The following is an 18,110-nucleotide window of genomic DNA, read 5'->3' as shown; positions in this document are numbered from 1 at the left end:
TTCTTTCTTTCTTTCTTTCTTTCTTTCTTTCTTTCTTTCTTTCTTTCTTTCTTTCTCTTTTTTAAGATTTATTTATTTGAGAGAGAGCACACACACAAGTGGGAGGGGTAGACGGAAAGGGAGAGAGAATCCCCACATACTCCATGCTCAGCCTGGAGTCCAACGCGGGTCTCAATCTCACAACCCTGAGATCATGAACTGAGCTGAAATCAGGAGTCCGATGCTTAACCAACTGAGCCACCCAGGCACCCCAGGATTCCCAGGATTCTCTTTATTAATTCTGAGTAATATCCCATTGTATCCCATATACCACATTCTCTTTTTTTCATTCATCCATCAGTGGATATTTAGGTTGTTTCAAAAAACTAAAACTAGAATTCCCATTGGATCTAGCAATCCCACTTCTGGGGATTTATCCAAAAGAATTGAAATTAGGATCTTGAAAAGATATCTGTGCTCCCCTGTTCAATGGAGCATTATTCACAATAGCGAAGATGTGGAAACAATCCAAAATGTATTTCAATTACCTTTGGCATTTTTAACTACAACCACAAAGTTCTTTACTCTCAGTACTTCGGAAAAAAACATTAACTTGTCTGAGAAACGGAAACTGCGGCATTGCCTTTGTGAGTGTGTCTGAAAAAGTAGAGGGAGAGTTGAGGTCACACGATGACCCACCAAATGAAGGGAAATCCGCAGAAGGTTTAGAGCGTGGCAAGATGCACCATGGGCAGGGCCAGCCCGCCCCCGTGCCCACACAGGGGTGAGGTTTGAGAACCTGTGGCTCTCGGTTACATGATGCTACGGTAGAAAGGTCTGGAATAAGGGATGAGGAAGACTGGTTATCAAACTTACTTGCTGGGTTTCTGCTTACACGTATATATTTATTACAACACTGATGTGGATAAAAAAGATTGATTTTTCATTTTAGTCTTGTAATCCTTGTGAATTTCCAAGCGCTGTAAGTTTTGGAGCTTTGCAACCAATAATGCTATTTGGGGTTTGTCATCCTTTATAAGGTGACCAGTGGTCAGGACTCACCTCTGAGCTGGTGATGAACCTTCTGGGTTTATGTCCTCTCTCGGCTGCAAGAATACCACTGTCCATTTCTCACTGGTACTTAAAAATACCCAAATACTTAAGGATTATATTCACTAATTAATCAAGAAAGAACTTTTTAATGTTTCAGTCTGTGCCCCCCACTCCTCATCTTGCACTGATTATTTAGAAAGGATCCAAATACTGAGTTTAATTAAAAGCACACGACACTCACTGCAGCTTACTTCAGATTTAAAATAAAGGGTATAAAACATAACAGAAACATGTGTGCTCAACAAAAATTATACCCACTTACTGATAACTCACAGTGAGTTTCTGCCAAAACCGCTCTCGCGGGTTGCATTTAGTGGTCCGTGATCTTTACATTTCTGCCTGTTTTTAAGCCAGTATGGTTTATTATGATGTAAGGATGGCTAGGAGATAAAAGTTTCAGTTTACCTTTCTGTGATCAAAGGACTTGCCTGTTACCTTTCCTTGTCTTATTCGAGAAGGAACGTGCATATTGGGGGTCTTTAAAAATTCATCATTTGTTGACATTTCTCTGGTAGTTTGAAGCTATTTTCCCTGGCTTGTTTTTCAAGTGAGGGGTGTGTGGGGGGGAGCCTATCCTGTGTCAGAATATAAACAGCATTAAAACCGTTGGCGAAGCAAAGGAAAGTTGAAACCGCTGAACGTTCCAGCACATATCAAGAGTTCTGTGTGTTTTAGGTGATAGCAATCTGTCCACGGGCCGGAGGAGCAGGAGAGCTGGGAGGGAGGCCAGTGCACACACAGGCCTGTGCATTGTGCATTACATGCTGGAAAATCTCCGTGTCTTTTTCGGACGTAGCAAAATAACCAAATGCAGAGAGAAATGCTCAGTTGTGTTACAGCACTTTCTGTTTGTCCTCGGGCATCTGTCACCTCCAGTGCCCCAGGTAAGGTTTCAGACCAGTGGCTGGCTCCGAGCGTCCTTTGGAGGGAGTTGAAGGTGCATCAACATCTTACTGCTCCTGCGCCATTGGCTCTGTGGTCTTGCTTCGGACTCTGGAACAAAGGCCATGTCAGAAAGCCGGGGCTGGGGGGGCATCAGCGCTCGAGTCAGGGATTTGTCCTCTCTCGGTGCCGTATGTATATGTAGGCTCAACCACACTTGGGACTTGCTTTCGAATAATTTCATTACACATATATTAGCTTCCTGGGGCTGCTGGAAGAGAGTGCCACACACTGCGTGGCTCACGAACATCGGGATTGTGCTCCTCACCGTGGGTCCGGAGGCCAGAAGTCTGAGGTAAAAGCACCGGCAGCACTATGTCCCCTCTGAAGGCTCCAGGGCCCTATCCTTCCTGCCTCCTCCTCCAGTGTCCGATGGCTCTGGGTGTCCCTCAGCCTGTCTTGGCTTGCAGCTGCCCAGCTCTAACTTGGGCCTCTGTCTGCACGTGCACCCCCACGTGTCCTCTCCTCTCTCGTGAGGACACCCCCCACCTATTCAATGAACTCCTCCTAATGAATTGGCTGCAAAATTCCCGTTTCCAAATAAGTCTCCACCCCAAGATTCCAGGTGGATGTGAATTTGGGGGACACTACGCCACCTGGTAAATGTGTGTTTTGTAGTCACCTTCTGTGTGCACAGTACCGAACCCATTCTCTAGGTCCCCTCCTCCAGGAAGCTGCTGTGGACTTCATGCCCCATAGGTCCCATCACCCTGGCAGATCAATCCATGGACTCAGCCAAACAGACACCCCGATGGTCAGCATCCAGAGCAGTTTCTGGTGTCTACTAGTACTTCCAGAAGGAAGAATAAAAAGAGTAGGAGGAAAGAGGAGGAAAAATAGAAGGAAAAAGTGGTGGAAAAGGAATACGAAGAGAGACGAGACATGGAGGAAGGAGAGGACAAAGCAAGCCCCTGGCTGTCAGGCTGGCTCGCTGCAGCAAAGCACCTGCTGGCCTGAGTGAGAAATGGCACAACTTGCCCATGCACACACTGTCTCTCGACTCATCTCCGACGCACAGAAGTGCAGGTGGAAGAGTGCGGGATCGGGCTTTCCAGTGGCTTCACTCAGATGGGATCACACGGTGCTTGGCAGCGCGGCACACAGCCCGTGATTACCGCCCCTCCTGCGCTGGGCAGCAGGCCCAGGCCCTCCTGGGCAGAGCTGTGAGTGCACGGGAAGCTTTCTAGAACCTGAGGCCCTCCTCGAGGGTTTAGGGCCACCATACCCGCTATCCCCAAACGGGGACGCAAGGATGGCCGGACGTTCAGCACGCGCCTGGTTGAGCAGTGCCGTGCAGAGCCCGCCTCTGATGGAACCTTTGGGCCCCATCCGAGAAGTTCTCTACCATGAACTTAATGAACTGTACTCTTCAAGGCTCCTCTCCCACATTTGTAAGTAAGTACCCACTTTTGAACCTGATTTTTTATTCATAATTTTGTATCTGTTTTCTTCAAGAGAACTTGTAAATTCCAGATCTTTCAGGCCCCATAAACTGGCGGCCAGCCTGGGCTAATGAAGGGTGGTGGAGCTGTCTGGAACCACCAGGCAAAACATTCAAGGCCCACCCAGCCCTGGGTCCCTGCTGCTGCCTCAGATCATTCCGGAAAACATGTGGGTTTCATTCCAGAGGCTTCTGTCTCCCTTGTGATTTATAGTGTGCTGCCTAATTTTGGAAACCCACTTGGCTTTTCACTATACTTACTTGTACAGAAAGTAACATGGAAGAAACCATCTGTATCAGCAATCTCATGCTTACTTCTAGCTCCGGCTCTTGATGACCCTCAAGAAGTACCTCCGCGCATGGAAAATCCCCGTCATCTCCCCGTGGGCTTCTAGTGGTTCTGGCGTAACCGGTCTGCGATGCAGCCTGAGCACCAAGACTCCTGAAGCTCTCGAGGCCCCTGGGTCGAGGGCCACTGATACGATCCAAGTTTGTCTCCCTAGTGTGCCTGTGTCGTTGGGAGGAGCTGTCGGGGGAAGATGGGGGGACGTCTGTGCACTTCCGGGAGGGTGATGGGCCATGAAGGAACCAGGGGCACAACAGCAAGGTGGGCAGCAGGGGTTCTTGCCCCTGCCACGTTTCCTTTGGGCCCTGTGTGTGAGATGCTTGTGGAGGGATCCAGCGAGCACGCCGAGCTGGGGGACAGAGGGTGGGGTCCGAGCACCTGTGGGGAGTGGGACAAGGGCCAGCCCGGTGGACTGCCTTTCTGTAGGTGCTGCTGCAGAAGGGGTGGGAGCCACTGCCCTGCCTGCACACTACGGCCAGCAGGACGCTGGCACCCCAGCCCCCAATGTCAGCTCCTGGAGGGGACCTTGGTGTCTTCACGATGGGCGAGGGTTTGCTGAGGGATTCTGCAGGCCACAAGTGTTGGAGCTGAGGGGCCCGGGGTGCCACCTGAAGCCAGTGGAGAGTGTGGGGCCCGAGGTCACCCCATCAGAGATACTGAAAAGTAACTGGGGGCACCACGAGGTGGGCAAGTTTATAGCATCGAGCAGATCAGAGTATTGGGCCACAATAATTACTAGGGAGGGCAAGTGTGTCCTTGTTTTGTAGGCCTAGTGTGCTAGGACCTGAGACATAGGGCGACATTATTGTGAACTTCTTTCAGTCTGGTGGCTTCAAGAATTTCCTCAATACAGGGGCGCCTGGGTGGCACTGCGGTTAAGCGTCTGCCTTCGGCTCAGGGCGTGATCCCGGCGTTATGGGAGAGCCCCACATCAGGCTCCTCTGCTATGAGCCTGCTTCTTCCTCTCCCACTCCCCCTGCTTGTGTTCCCTCTCTCTCTGGCTGTCTCTATCTCTGTCGAATAAATAAATAAAATCTTTTTNAAAAAAAAAAAAAGAATTTCCTCAATACAACTCAAGACAACAAGTTTCCAATTAAAGCTTTTGTCGAACAGATGGGGTTCAGTTGTTAAATGCTACCGGGAACACTGAACAAAGTTTTATTCTCCTTTAAAACGTTGGTCTCCTGGTGGGCGAACACAGGCAAGATAGAGGAAGCACCGACTTCAAAGACGCAGTCTGTTCATGGGTTATTTTGCCGGTTTTCAAACTGTAAACAGTTGTTGTCATTCACAACTCGAGTGTCACTATTCACTGTGTTCTAAAAAGGAATGGGAGCCTGGTTTTAGGGTCGTGAGGAACTCGTCCTTCAGTGAGCCTGAGGTGGAGGTCTGCCCAGCACTCAAGGGCTCCGGTTTCCCGAGCGAGCGGGGAATCTGTAGGACACAGCTCAACACCATGTGCATTCAGCACCCACGTGCAAAGACTGTCATCTCCGCACGGTCCGTTCTCGAACTGCCTGGGATGCCTGGAAAATATTCCTACCTTCAGGCGAGTAAAAATCATGTGTATAGCTTCCCATGGCTACTGTAGCTAGCTAACAGAAACATAGTGACTTCAAACAGCAGCCATTCACTCTCCTATAGGCTCCAGGTCAGGAGTCCACAATGAAGGTGTCAGCGGGACGGTTTCTTCTGGGAGCTTCTGGGGAGAACCCACATCTTGGGCTTTTCTAGCTTCTGGAGGAACGCTGTGCCCCTTGCCTCACGGCCCCTTCTTCCTTCTCCGAGATCCATCCCTTAATCACACCTGTGGAGTCCCCTTTGCTATACAGGGTGACATATCACAGGTTTCAGAGACGAGGATATGGACGCCGTTTTCGGAGGGGGCTGTCCTTATTCACCTTCCCACACGTGTGACGTACTAGTGGAGGAAACTCCTGGGAAATGAACAAATCCCGATCAAAGACCCATCTGGAAAGTCCAACTCTGCAGCGTCTCAGATGAACACTGGGGGGCTGTGCTCCTGCACCGTGAGTTTTGGCTTAGCCACGGGCTTCCTTTTCAGTTTGCTCACATCAATAGAAACGCTCAGCCTTTCTTTTCCACCCTCTTTTGTTGATAACTGTCTTGTTTTATGTGTGTCACCGAACACTAAATGTGACTCTTCCTGTAGTCTTTGTCGTTTCGACAGGAACCTGTGAGACGAGCACAATGTAACAGGTGCAGATACTCTGACGCCCTGGGGTGGGGCTCCACCCGCCCAGCAGGCCTTCTTAGGAGTTGTCCAAAGTGGTCCCGCCAAGCTTAGCCCTTTTCCTCTCTCACCTCCACAGGCAAAGCCAAGACTGTTCAAAGAGATTGAAAAGGGAGTCCATGAGAAGTTCTTCAGAATAGGTTGTTTGGCTGCTGGATATTTGCTCCCCGTTCCCCACAGGGAAGAAGAGGAGATGCTCGACAAACCTGGAGCCATGTGAAAAGCTTGTCACGAGTCTACGGACATGAGCACCTGATTTATGCTGGAAACGCTTGTGGCTGAATCACTACAGCCCTGGCAGGCCTGCAGACTAGAGGAAGTGGCTGGGAGGGGAGTGGTCTGCCTCCAGAGCTTCCTGTGGGCCAGATGTGGATCCTGCAGAAGGGAACCCGCCTGGAGAACCACCCAGAAAAGGGGATCCCAGAACAAGGGCAGAGGACAAAGGGCCAGCTAGTCAGAGCAAGCATCAGACAATCAAGTACATTGTAGGTAAGAGACACCCAGCCCTGGGAACATTCTCTCTGAAGAGCTCATAAAAGCATCTCTTGAAGAAAGAAATCAGCATTTGAAACACGCATAGCTCAATGACCCCAAAGTCAAATCACAAATGTCCTCAAGTAAGACCTTTCCCTCCCACGGCTGCCATATGCGTGTGAAAGTCACCTGGTGGAGTTTTATAACGCACTGTCTGTAACACTGTTTCTCACTTCTTTTCTATCCCCTGTTCTAGGATGTGAGGTCCTGAAACACCAGCTCGTAAGTGGAGGCGGGGTTCCCTCCCACTAATATGGAAAATGAGCATGGGCTTTTAACTTTCTTTCCATAAAGGAACCTTGGGTTATAGAGAGAAACATGGAACCAAAACAAAAACAAATAGGCAAATACAAATTTCCAGGGAAACTGGTGGCTGGCGTGGGAGTGGAGCAGGGTGAGTGTGGCTTCAGCTGAAACATTGTGTGGCTGGTGCTGGCTGGGGGGGGGGCGGTAAAAAGTGAAAGGAAAAGCGAGGTAAGCTTTCTGCTCTTGCCTCAGTCATTGCCCTGGGATCATCAGTGTCCAAGACCAATNAGAAACATGGAACCAAAACAAAAACAAATAGGCAAATACAAATTTCCAGGGAAACTGGTGGCTGGTGTGGGAGTGGGGCAGGGTGAGTGTGGCTTCAGCTGAAACATTGTGTGGCTGGTGCTGGCTGGGAGGGGGGGTGGTAAAAAGTGAAAGGAAAAGCGAGGTAAGCTTTCTGCTCTTGCCTCAGTCATTGCCCTGGGATCATCAGTGTCCAAGACCAATGCTGTAGGTGTCTACAGGAGTCAAATCGGGGCGGAAACAAGCCCATGCTGAGTTAGGAGTCAGTGCATCCATTCACTCAACAAATATTTACCAGGTATTCCCCATGTGCCAAGCACTAATCTGGACACTGGACACAGCAATGACAAAATGGAAAAAAACCTCATGCATTCAGAGTGGCAGCAGCAAGTGCAAAGGTCCTTGGGTGGAGGTGTGTCTGGTTTATCCAAAGAACAGCAAGAGGCCAGAGTGGCCACCATGAAGAGAATAAGGGAGAGAAGATCAAGAGATGGGGTCGGAGAAGTAATTAAGAGCAGATCATGTAGCCTATGGTGAGGCCTGAGTTTTTAATGTAAGCAAGACAGAAAGCCACTGAGGGTCTTGAGCAGAGAAGTATCTTTTCTTGAGAACAAAGTGCAGGAGGACGAGGTACAGGCTGGGTGAAGAGTCAGGTTGTTGCAGGTAGAGATACAGATGGAGCTCGGGACAGCAGTAGGGCAAGTGTAACAGGAGGACAATCAAATACAATACGGGCAAAAGGTGATGACAGAAAAACACATAAAAAGATGTCCAACATCATTAGATGTTAGGGAAATGCAAATTAAAACCACAGTGTGTTGACTCGAAGCCTTATATGCCCCTTCGGACCCTTGTTGTCTTAGATTGGAAATTCCAAGAAGGCAGGGGATTCACTCTCTGTCAGAATGGCTAGAATCCAAGAATACTTACCACACCTGTGCCTCATGAGGATGTGGAACAACTGGAACTCTCCCCATTGCCGGTGGGGTGGGTTGTAAAATGCTCCAGTCGCTTTGGCAGTTTCTGATAAAGTTAGGCAATCCCATTGCTGGGTATGAAATTCCTGGAGAAATAAAAATGTATGTCCACACACGAATATTCACAGCAGCTCAGTTCATAATCACCCCAAACTGGAAACAACTCAGATGTTCTTCAACAGGTGAATGGATAGACCATCTGTGGCACATTTACACAATGGAGTGCGACTCGGTAATAATAAAAAGGCGTAAATTATCAATACCTGCGAAGACTTGTGAGAATCTCAAAAAANTTCGGACCCTTGTTGTCTTAGATTGGGAATTCCAAGAAGGCAGGGGATTCACTCTTTGTCAGAATGGCTAGAATCCAAGAATACTTACCACACCTGTGCCTTGTGAGGATGTGGAACAACTGGAACTCTCCCCATTGCCGGTGGGGTGGGTTGTAAAATGCTCCAGTCGCTTTGGCAGTTTCTGATAAAGTTAGGCAATCCCATTGCTGGGTATGAAATTCCTGGAGAAATAAAAATGTATGTCCACACACGAATATTCACAGCAGCTCAGTTCATAATCACCCCAAACTGGAAACAACTCAGATGTTCTTCAACAGGTGAATGGATAGACCATCTGTGGCACATTTACACAATGGAGTGCGACTCGGTAATAATAAAAAGGCGTAAATTATCAATACCTGCGAAGACTTGTGTGAATCTCAAAAAACGTTGAGCGAAGGAAGCCAGTCTCAAAAATGTATGGTTCCATTTCTATGACATTCCCAAAAAGTCAAATCTCTAGTGATGAGTCTATATTGCTAGATTCAGTGATTCTCAAAGGACAAGACTTCGTGACTACCAGGGGAGGGGCTGCAGGGAGAGGTGAATGTGGAAGGGCGGGGAGGGGAGGATTTGGATGGTAGGACTACTCTGCCCATATGGCGGCACGAATCTGTGCATGTGCTAAATTCACAGCACGGAACGCACACACGAGAGTAGATTCCACTGTCTGTTCACTTAAAAATAACATGGTAGAAGCTAATATCAGCTGGGACTTGCACAGATGATTATTACCATGTGCTTTCTTAGTTTATTTTTTAATTGAAGAATAATTGGCATAAATATTGTATTAGCTTCAGGCGTGTCACATAATGATTCAATAATTACATACATTATAAAATGGTCGTCACAGTCAGTCTCGTGACCATCTGTCACCATACGAAGTTGTTTCAATATTATTGACTACATTCCCTGTGCTGTTGAAACCGTAAGTACCCGCAAGTCCCTCATCAGAGCAGAATTTCTTACAGCTCCCAGTAACAGTTGTACAATTTCCCCAGTTACACAAATACGACATTTGATTAGGTCACAGGAAATAAAATAATGTGGAAAGAAGACCTAAAAGCCTACTATGACCACTTCTAAACAAGAGTGAGGGGGTTTTTTCAGAGAGAAAAAAAAAAGAAAGACATAAGGATTGCAAAGGAGGAAATCAAACACACTCATCTGCAAGCTGGAGAGGAGGGATTGGTTCTGAGAAATTCGGAGAGGAGCGCTCATAGCCCCTCCTCCGCACAGATGTGCTGACCTGAGGCAGCCCCGAGCCAAGAAAGGAGAGACTTCTGGAGTGAACTCTGGAGTTCTAATGTTAAACAGGACTGGACTCTTCACCACCTAGAAAGGAAGCTATTGTTTAGCACCGAAAATGATTAAGCTGTGAGAATTGCCAAAAAAATCAGGAGGGGAGTACTGAGAACACCACATGCTGTGAAAAAAAACAGAAAGATAACACCTGGAAATCTGTGATGTGACCCCCGGTGAGAGGACTGGGAGGCTCCTTATGCTGATGAGATGGTCACCTCTGATAGGACAGAAGCAGCAAAGCCCTGGGGGGCCAGGCCCCCACTCTGAGAGGTCCTCCTCTGTTCCCTGCTGCCAGAGGAGCAGGACCTGGGGGCAGCTCCCCAGCTCAGAGCAGATAGAACCAGCCCCGCCCCCACCCTCTTGGAACTGATATTTGACAACAACAGCTATGTGAAAGGGCACGGAAGGCTTATAGACAACTCAGCAAACCTTTCCCATTACAACTGCAATCTGCAAAGGCAGAAGGATAAGTGTGTTTGGCAGGAGGAATGAGTGAATAAGGGAAAAACTTACATGATGGAATGAGAAGAGCCTGGCAGCGAGGTTGGAAAGGGAGACCGGGAAGTGTGGGAGGAAGGCTGGCCCCGAGGGAGTTAGGTGTGGGCCACGTGGCGCTAATTGGCCCGCAGGGATGAAAGGCAACTTTTATTTGGGCTAGAATTACTTGATTACTTGAGTTGACTGGCATTTGTCTTAGGAGATTTTCATCCTGAGTAATCCCGTACCTTGGCAAGCGTGTGAAATATAGTTTTTGTAACTTTTTAAGAAAACACCACTGGTCTAAGTCAGTCACACTTCACAGAGGCAACCATGCTTTATCAGAAGGCTCTCTTTCATCACTGCTTAGTATTTTTCTTCATTAAAAATCCTGTATTCTAGCAGGGACTCAGCAGATCTTTGCACACCCATGTTCATAGCAACATCATTCATAAGAACCGAAGGTGGAATCCACCCAGGTGTGGATAGACAGGTGAACGGATAAGCCAAGTGTGGTCTACTCCACACAGCAGAAAGTTATTCAGCCTGAACAAGGAAGGAAAGGCTGACAAGTGCTACAAGATGGATAAATTCCGAGGACCTAAGTGAAATAAGACAGATACGAAAGGACAAAAATTGTATGATTCTATTTATGGGGTACCTCAATTAGTTAAACTTAACAGAGACAGAATGTAGGCTAGTGGTTGCCAGGGCTGGGGGAGGGGGAAGTCAGTGTTTAACAGGGACACAGTTTCAGCTTGGGAAGACAGAAAGTTCTGGAGATGGATGGTGGGGACGGCTGCACGACAGCATGAATGCACTTAATGCCGCTGAACTGCATGTTTAAAATGGCTAAGATTACAAACTTTATGTTATATATTTAATCACAATAAAAAAAAGCATGTTTTCTAATGGGGAATTCTGTATCTTTCAGACACTTGTTTTATTATTAAAAATTAGTATCACCAAAGAAAAATACATGATACCATCAATCTATGACCCATTTTCATAGTTTATCCTTAATGATTTTTCTCCGTTTCTCATTGCTTCAGTGCCAGAATTATCTTGAAAACTTATTAAAGTGCCTGCTGATTTAGGGAGGCATCTCGTGGCTCCCTTTACGCCCTTTTTAAAGTTCTATTCAGTTCTGTAAAAATTGTATCTGGTGGTGGGATATGAAGAAGAAACTTTAAACAATGAGAAAGTTTCTTGTTTCTGTGTTGTGTTTGTGCAAAAGTATCCGTGGGAACAGTGTAGAAACAATGTCGTAATTCTTTAGACAACTCCTGGAACTGCTTCATTTCCCTTTAGCATCTTTTGGGGTGCTGTCTTCTTCAAGTTTACTGTCTATAAAGGATTCCTCTGAAGGACCTTCTGCTGATTCTGAATCTCAGATTGGGGTCAATGAGAGGAGCTGGTGGGACTGTCTCTCCACTGACATCTGAGGACCTGCTCAGAGCCATGGGCTGGAAGCTGAGGATTCAAGATACACAGCACTGCTTTTCCCTCAAGAAGTCCCTGGGTTTGTGGAAGAATCAGATTTGTAAACTACACACACAACCACATAGGTGCCACGGAAGGTGTGCAGACAGTGGCCGGGTGGGGGGAGGGGAGGGGGATCAGTAGGTGAGCCGATGAACAAACTGGTCCATCCAGACAGTGGGATATTAATCAGTATTGAAAAAAATGAGCTATCAAGCCATGAATAGACATGGCGGAACTTGAAACGCAGAGTAGTAAGTGAAAGAAGTCGATGGCTCCATACGATATGGTTCCAACTCTATGGCATTCTGGGAAAGGCACAACATTGGAGACAGTAAAAAGCTCAGCGGCTGCCAGGGGTTGGGATAGGGAGAGGTGAAGAGACGCAGCACGGATTTTTTTTAGGGCAGTGGAAATACCCTGTTTAATACCGTAATGGTGGATACATGTCATTGTCCATTTGTCCAAACCCATAGAATGCACAACACTGAAAGTGAACCCTCACATAGACCACGGGCTCTGGGTGACTTTGAAGTGTCCACATAGGTCCCTCCATTGTAACAAATGTACCGCTCGGGGCAGGGGCGGGTTGTTGACGATGAGTGAGGTTGTGCACGTGTGGGAAACCCCTGTACCTATCCCTCATTTTTGCTGTGAACTAAAGCTATTCTAAAAAATAGTCTAGTTTAAAAAAAAAAATCCAGTGCTGGGTGTGAGAGAGGGGCAGGACCAAGGATCGCCCTGGGCTTCTGGCACAGTCTGGGTGGACTGTGACTTCATTGGTGGACTTAAGGCTCACAGAGGAGTGTCCTGAACAGAGATGGTGGAAGTTATCCGAGACGAGCAAAGGCCATGAAAGGCCCTCTGGGGAGCGGGGCTCAGAGGGCATAATCTCTTTTATGTAATAATGTGAAAGCCATGGCTAGCTTTCAGTGGTACTTGGAGAGTCAGGATTCATGGGGGTGAGGGGAAGTTGGGGTGATTTGACACCCAGGCTTCTCCTGTGCTGACATTTAGTGACCCTTGGTAATAGAAATAACTCCAGGATTACAGTATTTTCAGGACACTTACTGGGCAAAGTAGCCAAAGCCTCGGCACTTCTCCGATTTTAGCAGCTCAGACCCATCGGGAAGCTGAGAGCCTTCTCCTTTCAGCTGCAGTGACAAAGACCCACTTAATTAGGGGAGCAGTTGGAGCTACAGACCATTCCAGGCTTGCTTTGCAGCGAAGCACTGCTCTCTGAAAAGAATTGCATGTCATTTGCCAAAAGGGAAATAACAAATTCTGGAATGTCCCCCTTTGCTAAGGACCCTTGTGTAAAAGTCTCACCGCCAAATAGCATGATACATTTTTTCCCTGTGAGGTGCTTCCACGTGAACGGAATGGTCTCGATAGGGATCGCTCACATGTGCTCGCATGAAGACAGCACTGTGTGTGAAGTGTCAGCTGGAAAAAGGGGATGGGGCAGGAGGGAGAAGGACCAACATCCGCACAGTTCCTTCCATCCCTCCTCTTCCATGGGAGGGAAATCCCAACCAAGCAGCTGTGTCTTGAATTGAAATGAAGATACGAGAAGAGAGGCCAAAAAAGGTTAGATATTTCCTAAAGTGTGTCCCAAACATTGTGGTGCAACCGTAGGTGGTTAGGGAACCCCAGAGGCTTATAAACCAAGGCGAGCCCCGTGAGGAACACAGTGATTCATTTTGTGCAGAGATTTCTGGCCAGCCTCAATAAACAACAAAGACATCAGCAAAATAGCACAGCGAAGACTGCAGTGAGTGGTTCCGGATGTATTACATTCAAAACGGTACAGGGAATGATGCTGAGTGTCTGTAGGTTTTCAGTTCACTGACCTGGACCAGCATCGCTGGTGTTCGAAGACCAAAGAACAACACAGCGTGCCTCTGTTCCCCAGAGCTGAATTTCTGGAGCACCTGCAAAGGACTCGGTGCTCCGTTTTCTCTTCAGCTCCACTGACAAATCCACGATGAGCCACGGTTTCCCCTCTCGGGCAGCCTCTTTCCACAACCTCGAACCAGGCAGTGTCACAAAGAAGAGAGGACCTGGACTCCGGGTTCCAAAATGTGATTCTCTCATCAAAGGACCTACTTGCAGGACCATGAAGACATGGTCACCTGTATCGTAGTCCACTTCTGGTCCTTGACAATAAAAGTGAAGAGTCTCGATTAGGGAAATGCACTTTAAAATCACAACGAAATGCCGTGTTACCCTCACTGCAATGGCTATCACCAGTGCAAGGACTGTTGGCCAGGACGGGGAGAAACTGGAACCCTCGTGCATTGCTGATGGGAGTATAAAATGATGCAATCACTTTAAATAATTTGGCAGTTTCTTAAGCTAAACATAAGTTTACCCTAAGACCCACCAATGCCATGCCTAGGCGTTCAAGTAAAATGAAAACATATGTCCACAAGCGGACATATACATAAATATTCAAAACGGCATCACTCACAATAGCCAAAAAGTGGGAACAACCCAGATGTCCAGCAACTGTGAAGATCTGCAGAAAGGACAACTATCCACGAATACAAGGGCATGAAGAACTGATACACGCACGGCCTAGATGAACCTCGGAAGCAGTGAATTCAGTGAAAGCAGCTAGGTGGGAAAGACGCCTATTGTGCAAGCCTATTTATATGAGATGTTTGGAAAAAACCTAATCCGTGGAGGCAGATTCGTGGTCGCCTGGGGCTGGGGATGGGAACAGGCAGTGAATGCAGACGGGCAAGAGAGATCTTTCTGAGGTGATAGGCATGTTCTGAACTGGATGTGGTAATGGTTGCATGACTGTAAATTTACCCGAAGTCATTGAATTATATACCGAAAACTCAGGAAATGTTATGGCATGTAAATTATGCTTCAATAAATCTGTTACATACTAATCATGCTGACCGGAACCCTGCAATCTGAGAACTCATGAGGTGCAGGGTGTCTGGTCTAGGAGGCTGCCTGCCCTTAGCATGGAGGAAAGTGTGTGCCCTTTATAAGAGCCATTGTCCCGAGTTTCTGGGCAGATGATGGGAGATTTCCTCTGGCCCCCGGAAGATGACAAAAATGAAAGGGTGAAAACATAATCTCATGGCTTGGCCAGCTGCCCCTCCATCACTGTGGCTCACAATCAAGTCCTTTCGGGGACCCTGGGTACGCTTGGAGTGCAACACCTAGCAGGTGCTCCTGGATCAGCATAGGTTTGGCACCGACAGCAGCAGACCCGTCTTCTGAAGGGGGTCCCTCAGGGAGCTTTGGGGGGTCAGAGGGGCACAGGAGGGGCAGAGATGCAGCATGTCCTCCTGCAGAGAATTCCTTGTCACAGAGTGATTGTTCCCGCCAAAGGAGGGCTGAGACCCTGTTCTTTCACCTCAGTATCTTTGACACCAAGGTAATGGTGCTTAATGGAAGGAATGAGTGAGTGAATGAATGAATGAATGAATGCCTACCATGTTAAGCATTATTACAGAAAAATGAGCAAGGCTGCGAGATCACAGAAGACAAAGAACTAGCACTTATAAAGTGGTTCACGGCGGCCCAGGGCTGCATATCTCAGAGGCCTAGCACCACAGCAGCCGATGAGACCGGAAGCTATGGATACCAGAGCTCTGGGGTTTGGTTCTTCTCCAGGAATTCATCTCTTTAAATAACAATGCTTTTTTACTATCTCTTTAAATAATGCCTGGTTGTCTAAAATCAAGTTAGAAATTTGACATAAAAAAATTAAATACAATCACCTGTCCTTCCTCTAATCTGGAGACAACACTGTAAACAATTTGATGTCTCTTTCCATAAGTTTTGGTGTACATGCAAAAATATATGGTATGCACTAAAAAAAAAAAGCCTCAGATGGGACATAATGTTTTGAAACCTGCTTCTTCACTCAGTGATATATTGTGAGTGTCTGTACTGGTCAAGACTCTTTCTATTGTAAATGACAGAAACCAACCCACACTGGCTGAGCCACAAAGGGAATTTATGTACTGGGTAAGTGAAAAGTCAGGTGCTCAAATGCAGCCCTCAGCCATCCGTCCTGGAGGTTGGCCTTATTCTCCTGCGTATTCTTCCTGCAGTGGTCCCTGGTGCCTGCATCTCAAGGAAAGAAGCTCACTCTTTCCCACCAGTTCCAACAAGAACAGAGTCCCCTTGGCTCTCAGTGGCCTATTGGAGCTTCAACCCTCTGGTTGGGGAAGGGGCTGCTCTCATCGGCAGGCTTTGTCTCAAGCCCACCCCTCACTGTAGGTGGAGATCAACCCCAGGGACTGAGTGGGAGAGGGTATGATTCCCCGAGGAAACGTGGGGCATGTGATGACAAGGGAGGGGAAAATGACAAGTTCTCCTGTGATCCCTCTCCTGGCAAAAAGACTTCACATCCCAGTTTCTGATGACGGCGTACATCACCCACTTAAGGGTGGTGGACGTCTATCTAACCAATCCCTAATATACACATCTAGATTACTTCCAACTTGTTGCTGTTCTAAAGTGTGTTGTAAGGGACATCCTGATGCATCAGCTTTGCCCAGCTCCTTCATGAATGCTGGATTCTCCTAAGTCAGGGTAAAACGGTTATTGAGCTTTATAAACTAGACGATCTGAGGACTCTAGGCAAGATTGCAAAAGAAGCTATGCTTTCGTTTTTACCGTCCTAACTTCCGTCCCCGCACATCCCGGAACCCTGGCCTCTGGTTGCAGAGGATTCTCAGAGAGACCTACACCCTGATCCCTGACCCAGGCTGGCCCAGACACAGGATTGCTTCTCCTTCCTCTCCAAACACAGCTCACCTTTGAAAACTAGGGCCGACCTCACTTCAGACAAGAGCAGGATAAGTACATGGATACAGTAAAATCCAAATGATGGTGTAGTTAACCTTTCTGAAGTGTAGAATGTGTTTGAAGAGAGATTTTTTTTTGAGTGGGGTGGAAGTTTGACTATCCATTCTTTTCTTTTCCTCCCTCACCCCACAACCAGATAACAAGTGACCGGAAACACACCACTTTCTAAAAGGTGGCCTCCCCTTTTCTGTAGTTCGCCATCAGGCAAATATGGCAGCCACTGCTGGGATGGAAAACAGAGACAGATCATAGGAAAGCATGAGTTAAAATCTTGTTCCGGTGATAACTTTTGCAAATGACTGGTAAAGGTGACAAATGTTTGAAACGTTCTTGGCCTGTGGCAGGATGCATCAACAAATGACTGTGATACATATGGAACATTTTACACTCTCCCTTCTGGAGTGGGCTATTCCAACATCCGAAACAGGAATTAGAAGATCAAGCCTAGAAGCCTCTAACACTGTCACCGCCACTAACAGACCCTCTAAAAGAGGTCATGCCCTTTTCTATGAACTATTAAATAGTGACATTCACCCGATCCACCTGCCAGGTTGCTCGGAGAATCGTATAGCTAATGTATATGTGAATACATCAAGCAGTATATTAAAAATAGGCATACTTGTCGTTATCCAAGTCCTTTCAGGAAAGAAAATATTTTTATAAGCTCAATGTATGTGGAAATGTAGCAGAATCGTGCACTAAGAAACCTATTTATCTAGTATAATCAAAGTCGGAAAACGATAGAATTTTACCTCTTTTTCTCCAGTAAAGGCCTGTGAGTGAAATGTTCATGCTCTTTTCTCTGTGACAAGTTCAGCTGTCAATAGATGAGTTCAGAACCCAAAGGATATGTTCAAACATATTCCCAACCCTGTGATTTGTATGGATTGCTCAATTTAACCTCAGGAAATCAGAAAGAAATATTTCTGTGTTAAAAGCACTTTCTCAAGGAAAATTCCACAGGGGACTCCAAGTTTTCTGACCTTTCACTCATTTCTTCAGCAGTTACTCCTGGTATCCGGTACCACACTAGGTGCTGGGGCTACAACACAAAATAAGACAGTGCTTACCCTCAAGTAGCCTCCAGGCTAAGGGAAGAAATAAATGAACAAACACAGTCTAGTCCGAGTGCTTACTTAAAACAAGCAAACCCCGATCACATAGTGTATTTCCTCCGCTCTGCGGGTGCCTGAGGCCTGGGCACAGGGCATGGGTCCTGGACTCTAGAACATGGGGGCCCCTCATCTGCTTGTGGACTTTTGCCTCAGCCAGGGGGGAGGGGTTATGCAGAACAAAAATTTCATCTCCCTCAAGACAGAGGTAAACTACCCTGTGAATTTCCGCCTGGATGCAGCATGGCTGAAGGGGTCCCTGGGCCAGCCATTTCTAATATTATGACTCGTTTTCAAAGTTTGGGTAAGGGAGTAGGGGGAAGTAGTTCTTGGGTTTCGTACAATTGTTTTTAAGGGGTCAAAGCCTATTGAAATCAACCTGATATAAAGCAGGCACTGGGCCAAGCCACTCCCCAGCTCTG

The sequence above is a fragment of the Ailuropoda melanoleuca genome, chromosome 14 (genome assembly GCF_002007445.2).
Source record: "Ailuropoda melanoleuca isolate Jingjing chromosome 14, ASM200744v2, whole genome shotgun sequence".
Lineage (NCBI taxonomy): Eukaryota > Metazoa > Chordata > Mammalia > Carnivora > Ursidae > Ailuropoda > Ailuropoda melanoleuca.
The sequence above is the reverse complement of the archived record's forward strand: the minus strand, read 5'-3'. Positions refer to the sequence as shown.